The following is a 13,910-nucleotide window of genomic DNA, read 5'->3' as shown; positions in this document are numbered from 1 at the left end:
TTTTAAAAGTGTGTTAGTAAAAATGTCTGGCAATAGCAAAATAGAACTGTTAAGAGAAAGCACAGTGTCCCCAAACTACCTTCATTTGGAAAAACTTAGTAGTAGATCAGAAGCAGATTGCCTGTAGATAATGAGGATCCATGAGGACAAAATCTACAACAACTTTGAACTCATCAACAGCCTCCAGCTTGTTTCACTGGCCTTCCCTCTGCACTACCTTATGATTCATACCAGTCATCTTAGTATGTAATATATTTTAAACTCATAAATTTCTTCTGTTAATAAATCATGTCTATTAATTACTTTGTTTAAAAAAGATCCCTTCCATTTAAGGAACAGACAAAAAAAAATGGCTTCTGAAAGCTAATGGCACTGAGATGTTCAAGGGGCACAACTTGTCAGGAGTGATCCTATGTCTCTTGAAACACCAAGCTAACAACTTTCCCTTTGTGTTGTGTCAGTTGAGGACTAATCTACCAACTGTTCCTCCTTCCATTAGGGGACATTGGTACCATATTGCAGGCATCTTTAAGAATCCAGTGACTCTCTACTAATGTACAAGTCCACTCTGATTAAGGATGGAAAAGGAACAGAGTCCAACTGAAGGTATACAGGAAGCTGGGCAGAATGTAATTTAATTATCAGGGTTGGAATTTGTCCAGGTTTCCACCTGCCACACGAAAAGTACCCTGGGATCTTTAATGACTGTGAGTGGTCAGGACTCCAGTTTTACAGTTCATGCAGCTAATTGCCAAACACATCTTCTGCTATACCATTAAGTGACAGGGCTGGGGAATCTACTCTGCTAATTGAGAACTTGGGACCTTGTGTTAGTTTCCCAGAGGATTTTTGAGTATCCGTACATGGCCACATAAACACACACTTAATAAGAAGTACTTCCATAGTGAATAATGAACAAAGACTCCAGCTATTTCTCCTCTATCTGATAAGGATTATACAATCCACAGACGTCAAGCTAGGATTGGCAATGTTGGACTCAGGCAGCTTCCAGGAGCCAGCCCTACCTTGTCCCCTCATTACAGTCAGGTGTAAAATGGACAAATTGCTTTGCACAGGCTCACGTGCCTGCTGGAAGAATTCTTGCTCACACTTTATAGCAGCTCTTAGTTTAGGGCCTTAATTCATTCCTCAAGGTGAAACTACAAAGTAAATATTCTCCCTTTCTCACATTTTAACATCAGAAGATGACTCTGCTGCCTTAATGTTCCCCCGCTCTTTGAAGAAAGAATGGTGATTGCTGCCTGAGAAGTGCCTCATAGAGATTTTTTCCAAAGTGAAAAAAATAGTGAAACCTTTTCAAATAATTCAGCTCAGTGGTCCCGTCACCAGTCCACTGACCAGATACAACCAAATCACTTTGGAAGCTTATTGAGAATAGATTCCCGCATTCCCCCCCAGATGTACACAATCACAAGGCCCAATCGAGGTCATTCTGTTTGAGAACCAAGTCTCTGACTTCCTGTGGAGGCAAGACAACAAAGCTCCATTGTATGATTCTGGAAAAAAAACTTTCTCCATACACCGTACACAATGCACGCATACACTGCAAAGGTATTGTTGCCTCTCTTTACCGTGTCTATTTCTTTATTTCATTTGTGTACAACTTCTACTCTAGATTACATCATCTCAGATAGCAACTTTGATTTCTTTCTTTTCCCAGAAAGCACTGTGCAAAATTACTTGAGGAACGTATTAAAATTGATACTAATTAACCTGACCGTATTTATTTTCACACTCAGATAATATGAGTAAGAGACATTGAACTTTAGACACAGGAGGTTAAAATGCCTCTGACGCAAATACAGGCATTAGGAAGAGATTATCGGACAACTGAAAACTGACTGCTACTTTTTCCTGTTACTGTAGCTGATGTTCCAACATAATGGTTTGTTTTCAATTAGTGGGGAAGGTGATGCTTGAAGACACTACAGAAATCTGGTACCACCGAGCCCTGAACAGAACAAAGATGGTTAAGCCTTGACAATGTGATGGAGATCTTACTCATCGGTAAAATGAGATAGTTGTAAGTCAGAATCTCTCAACTCAGTTCCTACTCAAAACCGCCAGCAGTCCCTGAATGCTAAGAATTTTATCAAAAACATGAGCATGAAAATGCACATGCACAATTAGCTATGTCACCTGCTACCCTTACACCTGGAAAAATTAAGTGGCTTTAATATGGGAGAACAGGAATAATTCTAGATCAATTTAGGTGAGTAGTTGTCTAGGTTCTCCCCAGAAAACAAAATTTCATTTATTAAACCTGGGCAGTCCCAATCACACAAGGTGGCTGGTCATTCTAAAGGCAGAGATTGAATCCATGCGATGTACAAGAGAGTAACCTTACCCTACAAACACAATTAACCTTTTGGTGCATTGAGCGGTAAAGCTGATGTCCCCAGGGTTCAGCCAGGTAGCCAGGACATGACAAGTCACTGCCAGTCTTCAGAAGTACCCCAACGGCAATCAGGATGTAAAATGGTATCTAGGAATGAGAAGACCTGAACTTGTTAGGTCAGGTATGGACCAAGTAAAGGGCAGCAGAGCACTTGATGAGCAGTATAGATAAGTATCTTTATTGGGGAAGAGAACTGGTATTTTACTATGCACATCAAACTGAAGAGTCTATCATGAAGCAAGCTGTTGGAAGACAATCTAGTGGCTACCTACAAGCAAAACACAGCTCACCTTTCCCAGTGGCACCCAAGGGTCTGCTGAGAAACTACATTGAGTTATGTGGTTTTCCAGTCTGTATTTGTAAACCTCAGCTATAACTTAGCCAAAAATAGAGATACACTCAGAGAATTTCTCAAGATTAACTCATAAAACTATGGATTTCATTTCACCTAAAAGTTAATATGACAGATACCATGAGGTTAAGAGCTGAGATTTTGCAAGGGATTCTGAGAAGATAGGATACAGGCCACCAAGAACCTATCTCCCTCCCCCAGATATGGAACCAGGGTTCCAGGGATTGGAACTGTGATCGCAGAGGTGCAACCAACAGGCAGTGGCTACTGACCCCACCCCCTGACGAACATGACTTGGAGGGAAGAGAAAGGGGAATTTAAAGGATACACTATATCATGCATGTCAGTGTAAGTGTAGGCTCAGAAAAGACATGAAAAGACCTTCTCTTACAACTCAGACTAATTCTCATCAGAAAGAGAGAGAGAGAGAGAGACAAGACAGAAAAAAATAACTTCAACAAATCCTAAGGAAGAAGAGAATATGATTTCTGGAGATATTACATTGTTAAAGTAAAAAATCTAAATTTCAACAAAAACCACAAGGAACACAAAGCAACAGGAAAATGTTCATTCCAAGAAAATAAATTTACTTACATATACCATCCTGAGAAACGTGTGCTGACCAGATGTAATACAAAGACATTATCCTAAAGAGTATGTGAAAACTATTGGAAGACAAAAGAGACCCAAGAATCTGGTCCTCAGGTCAAAATGGTGAGCACGCCTTTCATCTCAGCAACAGGCCAGCAGCCGGGTGCACTGGAAAATGGCATTGCTATGTGATACAATTCAAAAAACAGGGGCTAACATGAAATGTTACAGTCCATCAGCAGTGAGATATGAAAGAGGCTAAAAGAAGGAGAACGTTTCTGAGAACCTGTGTAGTTACAGGATGTTTCACAAGATGAGAGCACGGGACCTGACCATGAGGCATCAGATCTTGCCTGGAGAACAGTGGACAAAGTATGCAGAGCATAAGCCCTGCCCTGGAATGTAACTGCGAGAGGTTATAGAAGGAAAGAAATGGAAGAAGAGGCAATGAAATAATCAAGTAGCTGAAACCTGTACTTGCTTCAAGTATTTTGCATGAAATTGGTTAAATGTGAAATATGTAAATTAAAATGTATTTTGTCTGATTTACTACCTTAAATATCTATTGTAAAAGTGTCAAGAAGACAATTTGCGAAGAAACTAGAAACAGAAAACCTAAAGAGAAACCAGATGGGAACTCTGGCACTGAAAAATAAAATAACTGCAATGAAAATTGCCTTTCTAATAAGAATAAATAAATCTTTTAGATTTATTCATAAAAACCACCACCCACATGGGATCATTGCACATGCAAGGCAAGGACTCTAGTCATTAGCCTACTGTGCCAGGCCTTAAATAAATCTTTAAAAAAATTTTTTTAAACTAAACAATTAAAAAACAAGACATTTCATGCAAATAGTAACCAAAAGAGAGTAACAGGGTCCAGAATAGTAGCCTAGCAGCTAAAGTCCTCACCTTGTAAGCACCGGGAACCCATATGGGCTCCAGTTCTAGTCCTGGCAACAACCCCACTTCCCATCCAGCTCCCTGCTTGTGGCCTGGGAAAGCAGTCGAGGACGGCCCAAAGCCTTGGGACCCTGCACCCACGTGGGAGACCCGGAAGAAGTTCTTAGGCTCCTGGCTTTTGATCAGCTTAGCTCCAGGTGTTGTGGCTACTTGGGGAGTAGACGAGCGTATGGAAGATCTTTCTCTCTGTAGCTCCTTTTTGCTGTAAATCTGCCTTTCTAATAAAAGTTAAATCTTTTCTAAAAAAAAAATGAAGAAAGAAAGAACGAAAGGGAAAGGAAAGGAAAGGAAAGAAAAGAAAAGGAAAGGAAAGGAAAGGAAAGGAAAGAAAAGAAAAGAAAAGAAAAGAAAAGAAAAGAAAAGAAAAGAAAAGAAAAGAAAAGAAAAGAGAAAAGAAAAGAAAAGATCCAATGACATGGTGCCTTCGTGAGCTGATCCTCTGCCTGCAAGGTCAGCATTGCAAATGAGCCCTGTTCAAGTCCCAGTTGCTCTGGCTCCCCTGCCTATGGCCTGGGAAAGCAGTGGAGAATAGCTCAGGTCCTTGGGCCCTTGCACCCAAGTGGGAGGCCCAGAGGAGGTCCCTGGCTGCTTGCTTTGGATCAGCAGAGCTCTGGCAGTTGCAGTCATTTGGGGAATGAACCAGGGGATAGAGGATCTCTCTCTCTCTCTCTCTTTCTTTCTCTGTCTCTCTATCTCTATCTCTCTCTTTCTGTATTTCTTTCTCCTATCTGGAAATCTGCCTCTCCAATAAAAATTAATTTCAGTGACAATGGTAACAATGGATTGTTCCTAGGTCCCAAGGACTCATTGCAGCCCTTAACTTGACTGACTTCTAAGCCACGTTTAACGCTGTGGATTCCTATGTCTTTCTACAGGAGCAAAATAATCTTTAAAAGACACTATGACTTTCAAATGCAACAATGTAACAGTGTCCCTCAACTCTATAGGAGCTTGAGGAAAAAAAGAGAACTTTCAGTAATTCCTATCCCATCTTTATTTACACATTTTTTGTATGAACTGTTTTTTTTAATATTGCATGAAGCTACTATTCATTTTAACTACATTTCTGATACCTCCTTACACTTCCTGCCCATGGCAAACCCCATTCCCAAAGGACTCTTGCTTCAGCTGCTGTGACACCACGGCTGCCACATTGCGTCCTCTCCCGCCGGGCTTTCCTCCGGAAAGCTTCCCGGCCTGTACCGCGGCTTCTGGGTCTGTACCGCGGCTTCCCGGCCTGTACCGCGGCTTCCGGGTCTGTACCGCGGCTTCCGGGTCTGTACCGCGGCTTCCCGGCCTGTACCGCGGCTTCCCGGTCTGTACCGCGGCTTCCCGGTCTGTACCGCGGCTTCCCGGCCTGTACCGCGGCTTCCCGGCCTGTACCGCGGCTTCCCGGCCTGTACCGCGGCTTCCGGGTCTGTACCGCGGCTTCCCGGTCTGTACCGCGGCTTCCGGGTCTGTACCGCGGCTTCCGGGTCTGTACCGCGGCTTCCGGGTCTGTACTGCGGCTTCCCTGACTGCCAACTCCAGGTCAGTGTTTTCACGGCTCTGTGTCAGGTCTGGCCTTCCTTTTCCGCACGTGCCATCTGGGTTATCTCATCTACTTTTGTAATCCACTGATTCCCACACTGCCGCATCTTCACTTCCTCCAGCCACCAGCCGTCACATTGGAAAGATAACCCTATTCTAATCTCAATCCCCCACTTCAAAGCGTGGGTCAATTTCCGTTCCTGTGAGACGTTTCTGGAGACATGCCTCCTGCTTCTGCTGAAGTATTCTCTGCTGCCAAAGATCAGATCCTGCACTCACACAAACCACCTGGCCGCCTACGGCGTACCCAAAGGTACGGGAGCAAAGGACACAGGGATCCTGCAGGCCCCACGTCCTGCCCACTGTCTACTTTGCACTTCAGTTACTCAGATATGTCAAAATCTTTCCCGCTTTCAAAACCTCACTCTTTGCCCCCTCTCCAACGGATTTCTCCTCCCTTTTCTAGCGGAGTGTGCTGTTCCTGCAGCCTGCATCTACCTTCCACGGAGCTGTCCTCCGATCTCCAGATGACATGAATGTCGCCACTACAGATCTTTAGACCTTACCTTCACTCTCATTCATTTCAGAGTGTGCACTCCTGTCTGCTGGCTCACTCCCCAAATAACTGTAACAGCCAGATGGTTGAATTTAGGAATCAACCCATGGTGGCTTCTCCCATGTAAATGGCAGAAACCCAAGTACTAAAGCATTATCCCAAGTCCCGGACCATTACAGGGTCTGTATTACAGGAGGCTGCAGTCAGGAGTCACAGGGAGGTACCAACCCAGAGACTCTAAGTCAAGTGTTTTCACAACTGGCCCAAGGCCCACCTCTTTAGTCTCTTTCCTATCTCTCACTATACCACTTGTTCAACTTTTGGCTTTCCCACCAGCCCAGAAGGTCCATGAAAGCAGGCTCCACATGCATTACAAAGTTCTATTTCTTCCTTAACCCTGGCCCCATCTCTTTAAACGAAACAGGCAGAAGTCGCCTCCCAAGTACTGCTCATCTGACAGGGAGAGCACAGTGCATTTGTTGCCTAGGCCACGCCAGGCCCTACGAACCTCCTGGCAGACCCTGCAGAGCCATCTGGCTTCTCACATCCCCCCGAAACTCGTGTCTGCTCCACTGTGATTAAACGCTCTGCCCGTTGGTCTTTTCCAGGAGGTGGAGTTTTCTTGCTTGCCGGCTACTGTGTCTCACCAGGAAGAGTGCGAAACGGCTTCACACAGCAAGAGGGACAGATCTGAGTGTGCCAGATCACCCCGCAGGCTGTGGGACCACTTCCCAACATAGACGAGCTCCCAGTGTTTTTCTGATCATACAGGATGCTCCTATCACATGCTTTGTAAAACTAACACATTGGGCTTCATTAGTCAACAATCTGGAAAGAAATCCAATTCCGTATTTTAAAAAAAATGAAAACCTAATCACCCAGTGTGTATGTAGTCTGTCCATTAAAAACTGATGGAAAATATGGAAAACAAGAATCAGCAGAAGCAAGCTGGGAAATGCTGAGTGTGGCCCGAAAGGTGTGCCTGAAGCCCATGGGAGAAGATCTTGCTTGTTCTAGGAGAACAAAGATTCACTTGCACATAAACTGGACATATATTTTAGCAGAGCACATCCAGCTTCTTGTAATGTCCAAAACAATGTGAAATGTTTTTTAAAAGACACAGGAAATAGATAACTCTATTAGCTATGCCATCTGCGATCCATATGCCCTATTAGCACATTGAATCAAAGAAAATCCTAGCACTTTATCTGACCACATACCCTCATATCCTAACATGTACTCTGAGGACTGAATCTCACGGCAGAAAAGAACCACTCACTGACAAATTAAATCAGCCATGAAAATACTACAGCTTCAAATATTATACTGATGGAGCAGAATATAAGTCCCCTTGAAAACATTTTTTCCTTTATCACAATAAGCCTCAGTCCTGTTTATAATGTGATGCCAAAAATAGATGTGTACTGCTTAATGTTCAGAGAAGGATCTAGACACGCCACTGCACACCGCACAGGCTCTCACAGTACTTGTAAATATCTCTGCAATTCAGTGCCCTGCAGTCTTTTCCATTGAACATCAATATGTAAGCCACGGATGCTCAGATGCAGGCAGGATGAGAGCCCTGATAGTGGACCACTCACTTCTCCAGCTGCTCCTGACCGGCAACGGGTGAAAGCCTTACAGAAGGACCTCTCACTCACTCTGCATCCCACTCCTGGCTTTCCTTGGGATGCTACATTTTCTTCCAATCAGAAATTCATGGGGGAAACCTGAGTACCGAAAGGTATACCGAGGGCCACATTTCAGATCTTCTCCCCACAGAGGACGGAGCCCTCAGCTCCTGAGACTGTTAACAGCCTGCAGATGACTCCGTGCCAATGCCACCTGCCGCTTCTGTCAGCTAGCCGGGCCAGGATGAGGCTTTTGTTCTCCTGCTTCTGTGCTTTTCGTTTTTTGAACATTTACAGTTGCCAACAATCCCAAATGGTATCTCATTAATTCTCACCAGTTTGTTTCTATTTGGAGATTTTAAAGCTATTGTATTTGGACCAAGTTGCATAAATGGCCTAAGGCCAACAAATAGGTCTCCATAACAGCTTGAAAAGGAAAACAATTTTTCTGTCATGTTGCAAAAGGCCCCTCCATACACTTTTACTACCTATATCCATCATTGACAACAGCAGTGATTTATTGAGAATCACTGGAACCACAGGAGGAACTCTGGGAACTTAAATTAATAAAGCTAGACCAAGGCAGTTCATCAACTCAGAGCAAGGTCAGAACATTAGCTTACAAAAACAAAAAGCCGTTTCTATTCCTAACCTATAACAATTTAAATATTAAAAAAAAAAGAGGTAAAATATAAAACTTTTTCCCCATATGACATTCCAACTTACAATAGGTCAAGCATTGCTCAGGTTGTTCGCCAGAGGTCCTAAAACAAGTGTGGATACCTGTAGAAAGAAAAAAAGTTATTTGATGAACCTCAAATCATTCTTCTAGAATATATTTCAGGGCAATCTTTTTATCCCATTATTGATATTGGTCTTAAGAGGATGCTATGAAATTGAACAATTCCCTTGAATGAATGTAGAGGTCTCAATACTAAAAAAAAAAAAAAAAAAAAAAAAAAAAAAAAAAAAAGTCTAGGTCTCCTTTGAAGGAGGAAAAGGGGTATTTCTTCCAGACAGGCAGGTGATTAAAGAGCTGTGTGCCAGCCCTTGCGATGCTGGCAGCCCATGCAAGAGCTGGTTTGGAATCTGGCTGCTTCCAATTCAACTTCCAATTCAACTCCCTGCTAAGGAACCTGAGAAAAAGGCACAATCATTTGGGGCCCTGCCGTCCAGATGGGAGACTCAGATGGAGTTCCTGGCTTGCGCCTTCAGCCTGGCCTAGTCCTGGCTGCCCCGGCTGGACAGTGAGCCAGCACATGGGAGAGCTCTCTTTCTCTCCCGCAACTTCCTCTTTCTTTCTCTCCCTCTCTTTCTCTCTCCATCTCTGCCATCATCTTTGATGCTCTGCCTTCCAAATAAATATTTTTTTTTAAAAAAAGAGCTTTTTAGTAAGTCCTTTCCTATCCCTCTTTCAATACACATAAGCACACACACAGCGCTCTAGCCAAATGCTGAAAAAGATCCCCACAGGCCCTCCCAGCAAAACAGAGACAACTGCATTCAACTGAGCTAACAACCAACACTCATTTTTAAAAAGATTGACAGAATGATTAAAATGCGCCAGGCACTGTACTATAGGCCTTATGTGAATGATCTCAAATAAAACAATTCTATGAGCCATTCACGAGGAATTTGAGAAATGTACAGGCTAGAAAGGAGTAGAGCCAGAAGTTAAACTCAGGTTGTCTTACCCTGAGACCCTAGGCGTTTGCTGCCTCAGTCACAACAATTTAATCATCCTATTTAAATCATAAGGAATCTTCAGTGGTTATTTCAGAGCCCACAGTTCGGTACTCCATTCTTATCCTTACACTGTCATGTGCTTTAGTTGAAATGTCAATTCACTTCCTTCAACACTGCAGCCAAACACTTCTAGAAATGAACCAACAAACATAATCAGGGAGAAACACTGAGTATCTCCAGAGACGATAATGTAAGAGTCGGGAGGGCAGGAAAGAAGAGGACTTACATTAGTTATCCACTGAGAAATACATGTATGTGTTGTGGTATAATTTCACATGTAATCTCAACAGTAGTTAAAATGAATCAATTTTAGCTTGCATGTGCATATAGCAACATTTGAAAAGGTTTAAGGTTGAAAGAAGCAATCCAGTTGGAACATGTCATTGGCTTACTCTGTTTTGTGTCACTAAGAAAAATATCTGATGCTGGACAGCACATAAAAACCTAATGCTTGGTGATAGTGTACAGAGTACAGACATACATAGCTTATGATTCTGGTAGCTGGGAGGTTGAGTTTGCATGCTGCTGGCCTTTGCTGAGGCATTGCCTGTCTCCATCACATAGTGAGAGAGCAGATGTGTGAGCAAGGAAGCAAGAGACCAAGGAGAGGCCAACACACCTTTTCACAGGAACTCATTCTTGCTTAATTCCCCCAAACGGAGGACAAATCCCATCAAATCACAGCAGTTATGTACTTCACTAAATACATTTAATTTTAAAACCTATAATTTTATATAATGATATAATACACACATATATACTCAGAATTAAAATACTGAGTAAAAAGGAAAAAAATGTGCTTCAGAAATGAATGACTAGACTTGGAGAACAGAGGGAGTTATGGGATGGGAGAAGGTAATGAAAAATTTTGACTATTACGTGTAATGTGTAAATTTTTTTAAAACATTTATTTAGGGCCCGGCACAGTGGCACAAGTGGTTAAAGTCCTCCCCTTGCACGCCCGGGATCCCATATGGGCGCCGGTTCTAATCCCGGCAGCCCCGCTTCCCTTCCAGCTCCCTGCCTGTGGCCCGGGAAAGCAGTCGAGGACGGCCCAAACCTTTGGGAACCTGCACCCGCGTGGGAGACCCGGAAGAGGCTCCTGGCTTTGGATCGGCATAGCATCGGCCGTTGTGCTCACTTGGGGAGTGAATCATCGGATGGAAGATATTCCTCTCTGTCTCTCCTCTCTGTATATCTGCCTTTCAATAAAAATAAATCTTTAAAAAAATTATTTATTTATTGGAAAGGCAGATATACAGAGAGGAGGAGAGACAGAGAAGAAGGTCTTCCATCTAATGGTTCACTCCCCAAGTGGCCACAATGGCTGGAGCTGAACTTATCCAAAGTCAGGAGCCATGAACCTCTTCCAAGCCTCCCACACGGGTGCAGGGTCCCAAGGCTTTGGGCCATTCTTGACTGCTTTCCCAGGCCACAGGCAGGGAGCTGGATAGGAAGCAGGGCTGCTGGGATTAGCACCGGCGACCATATGGAATCCCGGAGTGTTCAAGGTAAGGACTTTAACTTCTATGCTATCATGCTGGGCCCATGTTCTTTTTTTAAACTCCAAAAAAGAAAAGATAGAAAAACAGTAGGATTTATTAAAGGTAGGTGGTGCTTATATGACAGTCATTATATTGATCTTTGTTTTCTTGGATTTTTTTTTTGAATGCTTGAATTTCATCTGAACTTTCTAAATATTCCTTCAAGATCAATAGAGCGGCGATAAATACAGAAATCGATCATGCAGGTACACTCCATGAGGAAAAAGGAAAGCAAGCCATGGGGGGAAGCCAGATGGAAGAGCTCCCTATGTTGACCACTGACAAACAGCTAAGGCTACAGGGTGGTGTGGTGGCAGCTCTGAACGAGCAGGCTCAGAGGCAGACGTCAAGATGATAGCAGGGTATATGGGGAGAAGATAGACAATTCTATGGGCAGTGAGTGAGCTATTTAAAGAATCCAAGCTTGAACTGTGCCTGCTTGCACATGCAGAGTGCCATGGCTAGCTGGGGTTGAAATTCAGCTATATTCAAGTCAGGGAAAAGCAAAAGACTTGTCACACAGCATTCCTGCTGTAGACACAACATCTAGTAGAATAAATAACTTGGGAATCCTCATCTTCATAGGAAAATAGTTGTATCTTGATCCCAATTAGTCTTTCCCTACAAAGAGATATGCCTGACTCATTGCAGGAATCACAAATAAGACATAAAGAGGAACAGCAGAATATGCATCAAAGGGAGTAAGACACCTGGTACTCTTTCAGCAAATATATTCAGCAAAAGAATCTAAGGGGTGGAAGGCAGTGAAGTTAGCAACTGACAAAAGAAGCCTGGGGGACCAGGTAATCCTGCAGCACATGTGAGTCCCCCATATATGAATTAATAGCTGACTCTGATCTAGAAAATGTGAGGCATAATCTTCCCACCACTCCCAAAGCCAAAGAAAGGAACAGTCTATTTTTTATCCTCAAAAAAAAATAAACTCAGCTAAGACATTAGCTGGGATCTGATAGGAGACAGTGCTGGCGACAGCTGTAACGAGCTCCAAGGCAGCTTCATTCCAGGTGGCACCTCCGTCTGCAGCAGGCGCAATGCAGTTCAACTCAGCACAAAGCGCTTTGGGATGTACTCATTGCATTTTACAGTGAACCAGCCTTACTCCAGGATCCATTGATTTCACCAAAACATGGGACAAGGAAATACTACTCTTCAGACTTTGTAAACGCATCCTTGGCTCAGGAGCTTGAAACAAGAGCTGCACTACAGCAATAAGGAAAGCAGAGAGGGCAGCATCCATGCAGTCCCACCAGGGTCCAGCTTGGCCATACCATACCTGTTCCTGGCACCTGCAGCTAGACTGCAGTGGCCACAGACTTCTGGTTTGGGCAGCTACAGCAACCCAGTTGGGGAAGTCCGAGCAATGAGCCATAACCCACAGCTTGAATTATCTCATTCTTCCCAATGTTTTTGTAGCCTTCTAAGATATGGAATCTAAAAGGACCAGGCATTAAGGAAGCAATGAGGGGCAGGAAATAAAGACACTGCAAGCGACCAGATCCACACATCCATGCATCACTTTCTTATGATGGCAGTATCTGCGTTTATAAGTACTGGGAAGCACGTTAGACCTGGAGACTAGTCTACACAAAACTCTGTGGAACAGCTAGAATGCTCATCTGCAAGACAAAATACAAGACTAAGAAGTGAAGATAGTTGCAGTAAGCATCTCTACTCCCGAATAACAGGAGGACTCCCAGTGAACAGGTTACTATACCTTGACAATAGGATACTAGACTTCCTGCATTTGTCTATACCCACAATCCCATGATCTACTTAAATAGCAGAATGTTAACTCTTACTAAAGGAGTATACTACTCTAACATGGGGGAAAATAGTGGTGGGGGAGCAGAAATAGAGGCAGGGGGAAATGAGGAGGAGGAAAGGGGGAGGCAAGGGGAGAATCCCTTTACATGCAAAACTGCGTCATGGAAAGTAAAAAATGCAATTTTTGAAGAAGAAGAAAGTGTAAGAGCAGAGGTGATGGTTTCCACAAAGGAGACTCCTCTGAGAATAGAACCCAGGTGCAAAAACGGAGGAACTGAGCAGTCAGAGTCACCCCAGAGTCAGCCCCGCACTCACTCCTGTCGCCTCATAAACCCTTTAGCACAAGCAATCTCCAAATGTCAACCTATCTGAGTATACGAAGAAAGAAAAAATCATCAGAATGAGAAAGGCAGGGGAGAATACTTCCGGTTATGACACTGAGAACTGCCCAGCAACAAGTATGGACTTTCAGAAAGAAACAAATTATCCTCGAACGTGTGCCCTGTGTTGAGCAGCCAATGAGCCCATCAGGCTGTAAGTGCAGGTCCCCCTACTTACCCGGCACTTTGCCCATATCAGAAATCACGCTGTCTCCCCAGAGAAGGCCTGCCTGGTTGACACACGCCCATCTGTTGCTGTCTAAGAAAGCTGCAAAGTCAGAGTTCTCGCTGAGCCCACTGGGCCCAGCCGGCTGCCCAAGGAAGACATCTGGGACACACGTGGGCCATCTAGCTTCCCGAGTCTGCACAGGTGAAAACACACCAGCGTCACAGAGAAGGATCACATGGGG

At 43.8% G+C, this 13,910-nt stretch overlaps 1 protein-coding gene across 2 annotated transcripts in view; it reads right to left on the bottom strand.

Annotated features, from left to right (window-relative positions):
* Positions 1-402: 402 nt before the first annotated feature.
* DCK (deoxycytidine kinase) overlaps positions 403-13,910 on the bottom strand; it is a 60,437-nt gene continuing 46,929 nt past the window's right edge. Inside the window, exons 8-10 of one of the 2 annotated variants that reach the window (XR_005882342.1) lie at positions 9,740-9,920; positions 8,772-8,828; positions 403-2,506 (exon numbers count right to left, since the gene is read on the bottom strand). The gene's annotated coding sequence lies outside the window, so the exon portion shown is untranslated. The remainder of the gene's footprint in view (positions 2,507-8,771; positions 8,829-9,739; positions 9,921-13,910) is intronic. The other variant, XR_005882343.1, reaches the window with a different exon arrangement.

Source organism: Ochotona curzoniae, unplaced genomic scaffold (genome assembly GCF_017591425.1).
Source record: "Ochotona curzoniae isolate NIBS_2020 unplaced genomic scaffold, NIBS_Ocur_1.0 scaffold_4506, whole genome shotgun sequence".
Taxonomy (NCBI): Eukaryota; Metazoa; Chordata; class Mammalia; order Lagomorpha; family Ochotonidae; genus Ochotona; species Ochotona curzoniae.
Note: the sequence above shows the minus strand (reverse complement) of the source record. Positions and strands in the feature narration are given on the sequence as shown.